The 13,739-nt window shown below is 38.6% G+C and overlaps 1 protein-coding gene across 3 annotated transcripts in view; it reads right to left on the bottom strand.

Moving 5' to 3' along the window:
- Nucleotides 1–13,739, bottom strand: part of SLC24A2 (solute carrier family 24 member 2) — a 276,734-nt gene that overhangs the window by 97,460 nt on the left and 165,535 nt on the right. The gene's annotated exons all lie outside the window — the stretch shown is intronic.

Raw genomic sequence — 13,739 nt, 5'->3', positions numbered from 1 at the left:
TTTACATATGGTAACGTAAGTTTCCATGTTACTCTCTCCATACATCTCACCCTGTCCCCTCTCCCACGTCCATAAATCTATTCTCTATGTCCGTTCTGCCATTGCTGCCTTGTAAATAAATTTCTTCAGTACCATTTTTCTAGATTACATATACGTGCGCTGCTGCTGCTGCTGCTCCTGCTGCTGAGTTGCTTCAGTCATGTCTGACTCTGTGTGACCCCATAGACGGCAGCCCACCAGGCTCCCCCGTCCCTAGGATTCTCCAGGCAAGAACGCTGGAGTGGGTTGCCATTTCCTTCTCCAATATGTGCGTTAGAATATGATATTTATCTTTCTCTTTCTGACTCACTTCACTCTGTATAAGAGGTTCTAGGTTCATCCACCTCATCAGAACTGACTCAAATGCATTCCTTTTTATGGCTGAATAATATTTCACTGTGTATGAACCACAACGTCTTTTTTAAAAATTTTTTATTCTTTTTAAATTTTTAAAATTATTTTAATTGGAGGCTAATTACTTTACAATATTGTAGTGGTTTTTGCCCTACATTGACATGAATCAGCCATGGGTATACATGTGTTGCCCATCCTGAACCTCCCTCTCACCTCCCTCCCCATCCCATCCCTCAGGGTCATCCCAGAGCACCAGCCCTGAGTGCCCTGTCTCATGCATCAAACCTGGACTGGCGATCTGTTTCACATATGGTAATATACATGCTTCAGTGCTGTTCTCTCAAATCATCCCACCCTCGCTTTCTCCCAGAGTCCAAAAGCCTGTTCTTTATATCTGTGTCTCTTTTGCTGTCTTGCATATAGGGTCATTGTTCCATCTTTCTAAATTCCATATATATGTGTTAGTATACTATATTGGTGTTTTTCTTTCTGGCTTACTTCACTCTGTATAATAGGCTCCAGTTTCATCCACCTCATTAGAACTGATTCAAATGGATTCTTTTTAATAGCTGAGTAATATTCCATTGTGTATATGTACCACAGCTTTCTTATCCGTTCATCTGCTGATGGACATCTAGGTTGCTTCCATGTCCTGGCTATTATAAACAGTGCTGCGATGAACATTGGGGTACATGTGTCTCTTTCAATTCTAGTTTCCTCAGTGTGTATGCCCAGCAGTGGGATTGCTGGGTCAGATGGCAGTTCTATTTCCAGTTTTTTAAGGAATCTCCACACTGTTCTCCATAGTGGCTGTACTAGTTTGCATTCCCACCAACAGTGTAAGAGGGTTCCCTTTTCTCCACACCCTCTCCAGCATTTATTGTTTGTAGACTTTTTAATAACAGCCATTCTGACTGGTGTGAGATGGCAGCTCATTGTGGTTTCGATTTGCATTTCTCTGATAATGAGTGATGTTGAGCATCTTTTCAAGTGTTTGTTAGCCATCTAGGTTGCTTCCATGTTCTAGCTATTGTAAATAGTGCTGAAGTGAACAATTGGATACATGTGTCTTTTTCAAGTTTGGTTTCCTCAGGGTATATGCCTAGTGGGATTGCTGGGTCATATGGTGGTTTTATTCCTAGTTTTTTAAGGAATCTCCATACCTTCTTCTATAGTAGCTGTATCAATTTACATTCCCACCAGCAGTGCAAGAGTGTTCCCTTTTCTCCACACCCTCTCCAGCATTTATTGTTGGTAGACTTTTTGATGATGGCCATTCTGACTGATGTGAAGTGATATCTCATCGTGGTTTTGATTTGCACTTCTCTAATAATGAGCGAAGTTGAGCATCTTTTCATGTGTTTGTTAGCCATCTGTATGTCTTCTTCAGAGAAATGTCTGTTTAGGTCTTTTCCCCACCTTTTGATTGGGTTCTTTGTTTTTCTGGCATTGAATTGTATGAGCTGCTTGTGTATTTTGGAAATTAATCCTTTGTCAGTTGTTTCATTTGCTATTATTTTCTCCCATTCTGAGAGTTGTCTTTTCACCTTGCTTATAATTTCCTTTGCTGTGCAAAAGCTTTTAAATTTAATCAGGTCCCACTTGTTTACTTTTGTTTTTATTTCCATTACTCTAGGAGGTGGGTCATAGAGGATCTTGCTTTGATTTATGTCATTGAGTGTTCTGCCTATGTTTTCCTCTAAGACTTTTATAGTTTCTGGTCTTACATTTATGTCTTTAATCCATTTTGAGTTTATCTTTGTGTATGGTGTTAGGAAGTGTTCTAACTTCATTCTTTTACATGAAGCTGTCCAGTTTTCCCAGCACCATTTATTGAAGAGGCTGTCTTTGGCCCATTGTATATTCTTGCCTCCTTTGTCAAAAATAAGGTACTCATAGGTACATGGGTTTATTTCTGGGCTTTCTACCTTGGTCCATTGGTCTGTATTTCTGTTTTTGTGCGAAGTGTAGTTTTGATGTGACTTTGTAGAGAGCCTTGTCCCACACACAGACCCCCATTACCACTTCACACACATAAACATCAGGTAAATACTCCAGAGTTTAGCTACATCATGGACACACAGCCCCTGTTTTACTCTGACTAGTAATCACCCACCTGCAAATTACATAATCAGATGGGTTACTGGGAAGATTTCATGTGCCAAAAGACAAGTGTGTAAAATAAAGGATGGATGATCTGGCCAGTGGCTTTGACAACAGATAAGAAAGACAAGCAAATTTTCCCAACAGTCAAATAACAACCATAAACTTCCACCACCATAATCTTTCACTAAGTCCTGTGAAATGTACCTAAATTCAGTGTGCTAAGGACTCAGAGGCACTATAAAGTCTATAAGAAAAGACCTAACAGTATAATTATTTTGTCATAAGTGTGATTCAAAACATATTAGAAATATTAATTCATTATTTAATTGACATTAATATCAATTTAGAAAACTTGGGTGAGGGATGACTGATTTTCATTTAAAAAATTAATAAGAAATTGTGAAATGATATCTCCTTGTTCTTTCAGTATATTTACATGCAATAAACAAAAACATTTAAAATCTCTCTCTGATTAAAAATGAATAATCCTCAAAGCCTATGAGAAGACTAGGTAAACTATGTAAAAGCTTCAAATCAGAGATCTAAAAGGAAAGAAATACAACCATTTCTTAATCAGATGCAAAGCCATGTCCCTTTGCCTCCCTTTATTGTGCCCCTAACATACTCCCTAAAATATTAAGGGGAACGAGATTAAATAAATTCCTAAAAAAAGGACTAGTGCTCAGTATGCTAAGTTGTGCCTGACTCTTTGTGACCCCATGGATGTAGCCCACCAGGTTCTTCTGTCCATGGGATTTTCCAAGTAAGAATACTGGAGTAGGTTGCCATTTCCTCCTCCAGGGGATCTTCCTGACCCAGGGACTGAACACGCATCTCTTGCATGGGCAGGCAGATTCTTTATCACTGAGCCAACTGGGAAGTGCTAAAGAAAGGACTACTAAGAGATTTAAATTCAAATTATGTTCACTACTGGTTGCTGGGTAATTATGCCACTGTCACTGTCCTTTAGGAAAGTAAGAATCTCAAAGATTAGTGAAGTGCTGAAGGCGGCCGCCCAGATAGCAATAATATCCACTTGCAATAACACCCACTGTGGTTTTAAAGAAACACATTAGGATGGGATGGTGAGAAAGGATGAAAATTAGGTAAAAGGCACAGTAAGGAAAACCCACACTTTGCAAACAAAGTGTTTTGATGATTTATCCAAATAATTCCCATGATCTTGAAATATTTGGAATAGTAGAAAGAAATTTCGGAAGAGTAGATATAGCCTTCAAAAAAAGGAAACGGAATAAAATTGCTTAGAGACAAAGAACAACATTTTGCCTTTTAAATAGTTGTACAAGAGAAGAAATAATGTAGGGTGAGAAGTGGTGTCATATAGTTATTAAGAATGTGGAATTCAGGTCCAGACCCTGTGGGTTCATTTCCCTATTTTTGTCACTTATTAGTCTTGTGACTTTGGACAAGTTACTTAATCTCTTTATGCTTTAGCTTCCTCATCTGTCAAATGGGGATAATTATAGTAAGTGCCTCAGAGGGTTGTTGGGAGGGTTCAATGAGTTTATATGCACAATGTGCTTAGATGATGTTTGGTACATGGTAAACACTGTGTATTGATATTAGTACTATCATCATTACTATTAATAACAGGAGCTACAAGAAATTATAATGACAAGCTCTATGACAAAAGTAGGTTCAAGGCTGTGAATGGGATTAGAGAACAGGGTGGTTTCTATTTGAAGTAGGAAAATTCCACTGGTCAGGATGGTGCAGGATGATTTGTTTAGGACGCCAGAGTACAGTTAATTGTGCATGTCCAAGGTTGGCAGCCAAGGGAAGAGGAGATGACACAACAGATTATATTTCCTTGGCTTGGCTTTAGGCTCCATCCCTGTCCCATGAATCAGCATTGTCTGAAGGATATAGGATTGGCGAGGCAAGGCTTGCATTTCACATCTCATATACCTTAATGGGCCTGATTTTAATCAAGAAGTTCTGGAGACTAAAAGATTCAGAGAAGGTAAGACCTGTAAATTTATAGATGTTATATTTTATATGTCAATTATATCTCAATAAAGCTGGAGAAAGCAAAATAAAAACAGAAAAGGAGTTTAAATGCTTCTCCATAAATAGGTAAGTTGTACTGGGTGTGTACCATACCCAACTCCCCCAGCCAGTCTCTCCAAATAGTGGAAACTGTAAGATTACTGAAAGCAGTATTCACCTGCCTCCTATGGTTCTTGACATGGCTACTAAAATGCAACCAGGTGGCAGGAGAGAGTGAGGCCACTTAGGAGGAGTGGGGACTGTGGGGTCCTTTGTCAGGAACCAAAGCTCCTTAGATGCTTGCTCCACAGGCTAAATTAACAGTAATGATAGTTATTTAAATCTACTCCTTATAGTCCTTATTGAATCATTCTTATTAAATAGGTACATAGAAGACATTAACTCCTCACTTTATAAATGGAAAAAGAGAAGGATAAAGTGCCCCAGGTTTGTCTCTGTACTTGGGATACTGAGCACCTTTGTTAATTCACTTAATTTAGGAATTAACAACCCAACAACTACTACCATCTCTCACCTCCCCCTGAAAAATCCAGATGTTACCAATATAATACTTTGCTGTATTATTTAAGCAGTTTTCACAATTACTAATGAACCACTTTGATATGCCAATCAAACACAATCTGTTGGTGTTCTGGCATTAGCCACACAAATTTCCTTTGACTGGTAAAGAACTCCAATGTGCTCATATATTAAGTCCAGATTGCCTGACTTCTAAGGAAAGAGGGTCTAAGATGATGTGAACTTAAAAGTTCAACAAATGTTGGTGCTGGATTACCACAGAATAATCTGCGGTAAATGACGCAAATTTTAGTAATAATGGACAATATTTACTGAAAGCTCAACATGTGCCAAGGGCTTCATATATAGTATCTCATTGAATCCTCACAATAGCAGGTATTATCACCACTCCTGCCCCCTGTAATACATAAGGACCCTGAGGCTGAAGGAGGTTAGACAATTTGTCCACAGCCATGTAGCTAGTAAGAGGCAGAGCTGGGATATGAACTCAGACACCTGGGCTTCAGAGTCTCTCGAAGTGCTTGGGAAACAAGAAAGTGGAATTTTCCTTGCAGTGGCCTGTGGGAAGGAGGCTGGAAACTGCAAATACAGTAAAAATAGCTTATGTATATTAAGAACTATTTATGAGCTCTGACTTCCAATGGAAGCCAGAAAATCACTGCCAAGTGATTGCTGTGGATGCAGAAATGACAGATTTTATTTGTGTTCATTTGGTACAAAAAGTTGGTACCTGGGAATAGAGAAAGTAGAGAAGTTATTTTCTGGTCTTCTGTTTCTTCCAGCATTATTATTTTGACTTGTCTACAATTGTCATAAATTTTCCTCTGAATAGCTCTTGAAGGTCACGGAGGCATGTTTATGACCTTCACAACAGCATAGGTCTAAGTAACACTGCAAACTAGTTTATCCATATATCAAATTGACTTGTATTAAGGCGTTTGTAGCTTAGTAGCAGGTGGGAAGAGTGGGATCCTCTCTTAGGTAGTCCATTTCTCACTGTGGCCATGTGATACTAGTCTATACTTAGTTTTTTTGGAAGCATGGTGTGCCCAATCTTCAATTTATTTCTGACATTTGACAGACTGGTGCTGTTTCTTTGTTTCAAGAAAACAAACAACTCAAAAATGAAATAATCACATTCCCAGTTTCTAAAGCGATCAATGGAAGACACTGAATAGCAAGTTTTGAATAAAGAAAAGTTATTTGGTCCATCACTTAATATTTATTGGGTAATACTTTTTGGACATTTAGTACAGGCCAGGCATTCTTCTAGGGCATTCTTCTAGGGATACACATGTGAGCAAAACTGACAAAGATCTCTGTCTTCAGGCAGTTACATTCCCAAATATGTTATTATCATAAAATTAGACAGAAAGAATACGTAGTAGTTAGATCACTTAAAATTGGTATAATTAAACATATACTGGGAATTCCCTGGGAGTTCAGTGGTTAGGGCTCTGAACTTTCTGTCCTTTCATTGCTGCAGGCCTGGGTTTGATCTCTGGTCAGGGAACTAAGATCCCACAAGTGATGTGCACCCCCCCCAAAAATATATATTCTTAAGTGGATTAACTGTGGCCTGACCATCACTTCTATATTCATACTTTTTTTTAGTTTACTAGTCCTAGATTTAGCATGCATTTTGGTTTGGAGAGAGGTTAGCAAACACTATAAAGAATACAAAAAACATGACTGTGTCTATAAAATTATAAACAACATATAGCAAAGGGCACTAGATACTAAAAGTACATCTTGAAATGAATAACATTGAAGATGTGATTTAATTTTTGATGATACTATTGGCAACAAAGTTCCTTGACAATGTTTTTAAAAAGCTTTCACAGACTTTAGATTAAAGAAAAAAATAAACTGAACTTCAGTGAGAACAAAAGACTATAATTTGAATGTAATGTAGCTTTGTGATTTGGAAATATATACTTTTTCACTTTTATGGTCTCTTAGTACAATGCTACCTCGTTAATGTAATATATTGATTCTCTACCACAGTTTTTTAAAAAGGATTTATATATTTATTTATGGCTGTGCTGGGGTTTCATCGCTGCTCTCGGACTTTCTCTAGTTGCAGGGAGCGGCGGCCACTCTTTGCTGCGGGGAACTGGCTTCTAATTGCGGTGGCTTCTCCTGTTGCAGAGCTCGGGCTCTAGGTGCTTAGGCCACAGCAGTTGTGGCCCGTGGGCTCGGCTGTGGTGGCTCGTGGGCTCTAGAGCTCTGGTTCAGTGGTTGTGGCACATGGGCTTGGCTACTCTGTGGCATGTGTCTTACATGTTACACATCTCTGCATTTTGTATTTCGTCTGCCTGTGTGCCAGCACCCCATAGGTGCTCAGCAAACACCGATCTCTTGATGGACAGCTAGGAAGTTGTGGGATAGAGTTTTGAAAGGAAGGAGGATGCTCAGATAGGCAGCAAAATCACTCTGATACAGGAAAGAGTTGAGGGGCCTGGATCGAGTATTGGGCTTAGCTCATGGTCAGCAGAAACTCTTTGGATTAATACAGAGTGGTACCGATTCTCTGGCTTAGTCCCTAGACCTTGTGCCTAAACACTATTGCATGGGTCCTTTAAACTAAGAGAGTCAGTCTTCTTCTTGGTGGTTGAATGGGACCTGCCATAGTAGTGTCAGAGGGGGGTGTGGTGGAAGCATCGAATGGAATAGAACCACCAGGCACTGAAGAGGAGATCGTGGCAGGAAGGAACAGTTCCACTGAGCACTGATCATTACATCCCTTCACACCCTGGAAAAGTAGGGTACACAGGCAAGACTAGGAATCCCACCACTGGGGCTTGACATGAAGACAGTTACCACTCCATTTCCCCCATAGTATTCTATGAAATTCTAGTATTCTAGATGGCTGATGCCATCTACAATAATGAGAATCATATTAAGGTTCAAAGTTATTACTTGGACCACTTGTCTTTCCTACTCTTTGCTCTCATAGGTAGCCCAGACAAATTGCCATTTTAGCTACTTTATCTGTGTCCTACCTTGGATATTATTAAGTTATTCCCTCATGCTCTACCTGCCTGATATCTTCCTTCATGGTACCTTCAAAATGATTCTTTCATCCATCCTTCAACACATATTTCATGTGCACCTTATATGCATTACATTGTTGTAGCTGGGGATGTTCTAGTGAATAAAACAGCCCAAATCCTTGTTCTTGTATAACTTATATTCTAGTTTAAACCTCCCTTCTAAGACATACATAGTCTTCCAATTAAGTAGCAAAGGCAGCCATTAATATATAAAATTCCTGCTGACTTTTATTGAGCATTAACTACGCTAGTGCTGAATGCTCATTTAATCCTCATGACCAATCTAGATGGAAGGTTCTATTAAGAAGCATTAAAAAAAAAAACACCTCTTATTTGAAATAATTAATGGGTCACAAGTAGTTGTGAAAAAAGTACAGAGGAGTGCTGTGTACACTTTCCTCAGCCTCCCCCAAAGAGAGCATTTTATACAACCATCGTACAGTATCAAACCCAGAAAGCGGGCATGTCTAATCTATTGGGTTCGCTCAAATTTTGCCACTCTTGTGTACATTTACTTGTGATTGGTGTTTGTGTTGCTCCATGCCACTCAATCACATGTGTAGCTTCCTGTAATCACCACTGCAATCAAGATACTTAACTTTACCATTACCATAACATTCCTTGGTGCTACCCTTTAATAGTCACATCCATTTCTCTCTTCATCCCTCTCCCCTGGTACTTACCAATCTGTTACCTATCTTCATAATTATTTCATGATGGTTATATAAGTGGAATCATGAAGTATATATGCTTTTGAGACTGACTTTTTCTACTTAATTTCATTAAGGGTTATCCATGCTGTAGCAGATATCAATAGTTTGCTCCCTTTATTGCTGAATAGTATTCTATGATATGGATCAACCACTTTCATCTACTGAGAAACATCTGCATAATTTCCAGTTTGGGGTTACAGTGAATAAAGATGATAAGAACAGTTATGTACAAGTTTCTGCAAAAACAAAAAAATAAGTTTCATTTCTTTGATATATATGCATAAGGATTATAATTTCTTGGTCATAAAACCATCTATAGTTTAAAAAGTAACCGCCAAACTATTTCCCAGAGTGGTGGTACCATTTTACATTCCTATCAGCAATGTACAAGGGATCCAGTTTCTTCTGCAGTCTTGCTAGCATTTGGTATTACTGCTACTTCTTATTTTAGCCATCCTAATAGATAAACCTCATTGTGGTATTAATGTGCATTTCTCTAACGGCCTATGATGTTGAACATTTTGTCATGTACTTATTTGCAGTTTGTATATTTTTATCAGTGACATGTTTGTGCCTCTCTTTTGCCCACTTCCTAATTGAAATGTTATGTTTCAAGAGTTCTTTGGCTCAGACAGTAAAGAATCTGCCTGCAATGGAGGAGATCCAGGTTTGATCCCTGGGTCAAGAATATCCCCTGGAGAAGGAAATGGCTACCCACTCCAGTATTCTTGCCTGGAGAATTCCATGGTCAGAGAATTCTGGTGGGCTATAGTCCACGGGGTTGCAAAGAGTCAGACATGACTGAGTGACATTCACTTTCAAGAGTTCTTTACATATTCTAGATTCAAGTCCTTTGCTGGATATGTGGTTTGCAAATATTATTTCCCCATCTGTAATTAGTACTTTCATCTCTTTAACACTATCTTTCTTTCACAGAGCAAAAGTTTTTAACTTTGATGAGGTCTAATTTATCCATTTTTTTTCCTTTGACACATCAGGTTTGGTAGCACGTTTAAGAATTCTCTGCCTGGTCCTCAGTCCTGAAGACTTTTTTTCTATTTATTTCCTAGACATTTTTAGTTTTATGTTTCACACCTAAGCCTCTGGAGTATACCTGATTTACAATGTTGTGTTAGTTTTACATGTATAGTCAAGTGACTCAGTTACACATATACATAGATCCATTCTGTTTAAGATTCTTTCCCCATACAGGCTATTATAGAGTATTGAGTAGTGTTTTTTTGAGTTAATTTTTGTATAAAATATGTATTTTGGTCATGATCCAATTTTCCTATGGATGTCTAATTGCTATTATATCCATTTTAAAGATCAGGTGTGGAAGGTCTAGTGAAGTTAACTGACTTGCTCAGAGTCATACAGGTAGTAAATGAAGGCACTGGGGTTGAAATACAGGAAATCTAACTTGAAACTATGTGCTCTTAAGGCTATACTTCCCTAGGTCCAAGGCATCACTCTCTGCATTCTTCAAGTAAACATAAAACACACTCTGAATTCACCTTCCATGTGGGACAGAAGGAAACTTATTCAGAAAATAGAAGCCCTCTAACCTTCCTAGAGTTGTTTAAGAAAATCTGGAGCTTTATTCATTAGCCTTGCTTTGAATAAAAAGTACACAATTAAAAAAATAAGCTATTATTTCCAACATCATACATCCTTTCAATCATACAAAGTGCAAACCAGAAACATGGAGATGAAATTGAGATCCGCCATTAAGTAAGGACAGCTCTATTTTTGCTAATGAAGTACTAATGGACTGATGAGTTTGGCTTAGGCCTTAAAATAAAATTTCTGGATCCACCTAGTGGCTGTGGTCTCCAAAGGCATATCTTATCTGCTATCTGTCAATAGCACAACGGAAGCAGTGTACCACTGAGAACAGACATAGCCTCACAGTAACAGAAATGGAAAAAGATAATGCTCTGGGAATCCTAACTGCATTATTGTGAAATGGAGCCAGGAAGATCTGACGTTACAGACAGTACCCTCTTCTTGGCCAAATACTTAGCACTATTTTCAGTGTTGGAATTAAAAATCTGTTGCAGAAGCAGGGGAAAATGACATGAGGAATATCCTGTAGAAATAGCTTTCTTTCTAATTGTTCCTGGCTCTGAAGCCTTGGGTTTATACACTGAGAACTTCTTGACAGTTCCGGAGACTTCATTTTGCAGCAGGTTCCAGGGCACAAGCTTTACTGCCCAGTGTGTGCATGTGTGTGTGTGCGCATGCTCCCTCACTTCAGTCATTTCAACTCTTTGTGACCCTGTGGACTGTAGCCCGCCAGGCTCCTCAATCCCTGGGATTCGCCAGACAAGAATACTAGAGTGGGTTGCCATGTCCTCCTCCAGGGGACCTTCCTAACCCAGGGATCAAACCTGGGTCTCTTGCATTGCAGGCGGATTCTTTGCCACTGAGCCATCAGATAGCATCCCAAGTGCTGATGATCTATCATATGATGTTGTATAATATTACCAATGAAAGTTTACTATTTACTCAGCTATAGAAATGCTGGACACCTTAGGACGGGATTCTAATACAGCAAAATGATGTTCCTATGGGAAAATGATGCTTACTGATTGAATGAAGAGAATCCAGTCCAAGAGTGAAAGAGTGTGCTTATGTTGACATTTCTCTCAAAATAAAGTATGTTTATTCTTTAAGGACCTATAATGAAAAATATCAAATACCAATAAAGCCTGAAGAGTGTATAATGAAATGCCATACTACCACCACTTAGATTCAGTAATAGCATTTTCTATAGTTGCTTTATAAATATATGTATAAGTTTATATTTTTTTCTGAATCATTTTAAAGTAAGTGGCAGGTATCATGTTAACATTTCACATGTTATCTTCTAAGGACATGGTCATTCTCCTACATAATCATTATATATTATATGTCTTCATTTTGTCTGTATGTAATAGGTGGCATGTTGCCTTAACTGGCTAATACTACTAAGGTGTTTTCCTGGAAAACATGGTCAACTATTATTATATTTATAATTTTGTCCCCAAGGCTGATTTATTAAGTGTATGTAAAATAAAGCATCCATTTTATCTGTTGAGACCTCCTACTTTCCTATTTATCCCACAAACCCATGAGAAGAGATCAATAAAAATCATTTGGTTCATTAAAAAATTGCTCTGGACACAAAAATTCATTTCCTGACTTTGGTATCAGCTCATTGGTGGGCAATACTGACCACACAGATATGTATAAATATTAAACAAATACTATTTAGTATTAGAATTTGGGATCCATAGTCTAGATTTAAGAAGGTAGTTTATGAAAGCTCTGAAACTATGTATAACATGTGGTGTGCCTATGAATTTTTAAGGGTGGGGGAATATCCATAGCTTCCAGCAGATTCTTCAAAGTGTCTATGACCCTACAAAGGTTATGAATCACTCATCTAAGGCTTTCACAACACCCTTTTTACAGGACCTATTACAAAGGGCACAAATGATCAATGCTAATGATAGAAAAGAGGAATGCTAAAAGGACCCATCTAGTTTACTCAGTGAATGACAGCCCAATACCACCTGAGCGGTTCTGGCAGGGGCAAGCACAAAGCATGTTACACACCGACAAGCTCTCCATTAGTTCAAACTCTTCAGGAAAAAGATATGAATGTCACTGTAGATGATCCAATTCTATTCAGTTGACAGAGACTGGGCAGAGCGCCAAAGGACAGCTCTGGGGACCAGGCCCTCCTCTTATCCGACTGTGTTTGTTCCAAATGGCCCCCTTCCTCTGCAGGCTTTGGCAACCTTTAGGGTGACTTAAACCATGACTGTGTTCATCTTGAAGAAACACAGAATGGGGAAGCAGAGGAACCCAAAGTAGACAAGTAAGAAAAAGGGAAAGTGTCTCCTCTCTTACCTGCTGGTCCATTTTGGAGAATGAATGCCAAGGGAATAAAACGCACTAGAACTGTGATAGGTGTTCTTCATAAGGCTATCTCAGGGCATCAGCAGACCTACAAGTATCTCCCTTGCACTGTTGTTTGGTAGATGGAAGGAAGTGTAGCTCAGACAGATGAAGCAACTGGACAGAGAAAAGACGACTAGTTACCCAGTGAGTGAGATGAACGTGATAACCACTACACTATGCAAATGGGACTCCAGTGAGTAGGGTTAGAACTTGTGTCTTTTTTCTAATGTTATGATTGAGGGATTTTATATTTACTTATTTCTTACAGTTTTACTGAGATATAATTGATGTATAGCACCATAATAAGTATAGTTCAATCTATTATCTAGTATAGACACAAATTTCTTTTTATGTCTTTTTGCCCCGGTGATGAAAACTCTTTGGAGCTACTCTCTTAGTAACATAACCCATGTCTTTGAATGCCATTTCCCATCATAAATATAGTGTGGGGGGACAGGTGTGAACACAAATGATAAAGAATAATAAACAAGTAAAGTCCCTTGGTTCCGTGGTATTGTTCGCTTACTGTGCTTTGTTTTATGTTAATTTATATTGAAAAAATGCAGGAGAGAGACAAATCAATAGCACTTAGCTTCTGAACTAACTGATTTAGATGTATTATCCCATTTAATAGGTGTAGCTCCATACGCAGTAACAATCCCATTTTACTGCTGGAAAAAGTGAGGCTCAATGAGGCTGAGCAAATAGATCAAAGCTGCATAGGGAGATAAAGTTGGGGTTCATGCCAGCACTGTTTGGTCAGAAAGGAGGTCTCCTCTGCAGACTTGAGGCTATGGGGTCAGGAAGTATATGCCATCTGAGAGGGCACAGACTTTCAGGCCACTAGAGAGCACTCAGTTGAATATGGAAAGGTTGTTTTCTCCAAATATGCGCCCCCTCCCTTTTATCCAATACATACATTCTTGAGAAGTTCTGCAGGAAATCAAGTTTTAGTAAATTGAATTTATCT

This window comes from Oryx dammah, unplaced genomic scaffold (genome assembly GCF_014754425.2).
Source record: "Oryx dammah isolate SB20612 unplaced genomic scaffold, SCBI_Odam_1.1 HiC_scaffold_1, whole genome shotgun sequence".
Taxonomy (NCBI): domain Eukaryota; kingdom Metazoa; phylum Chordata; class Mammalia; order Artiodactyla; family Bovidae; genus Oryx; species Oryx dammah.
This window is presented reverse-complemented; position numbering and strand designations above follow the sequence as displayed.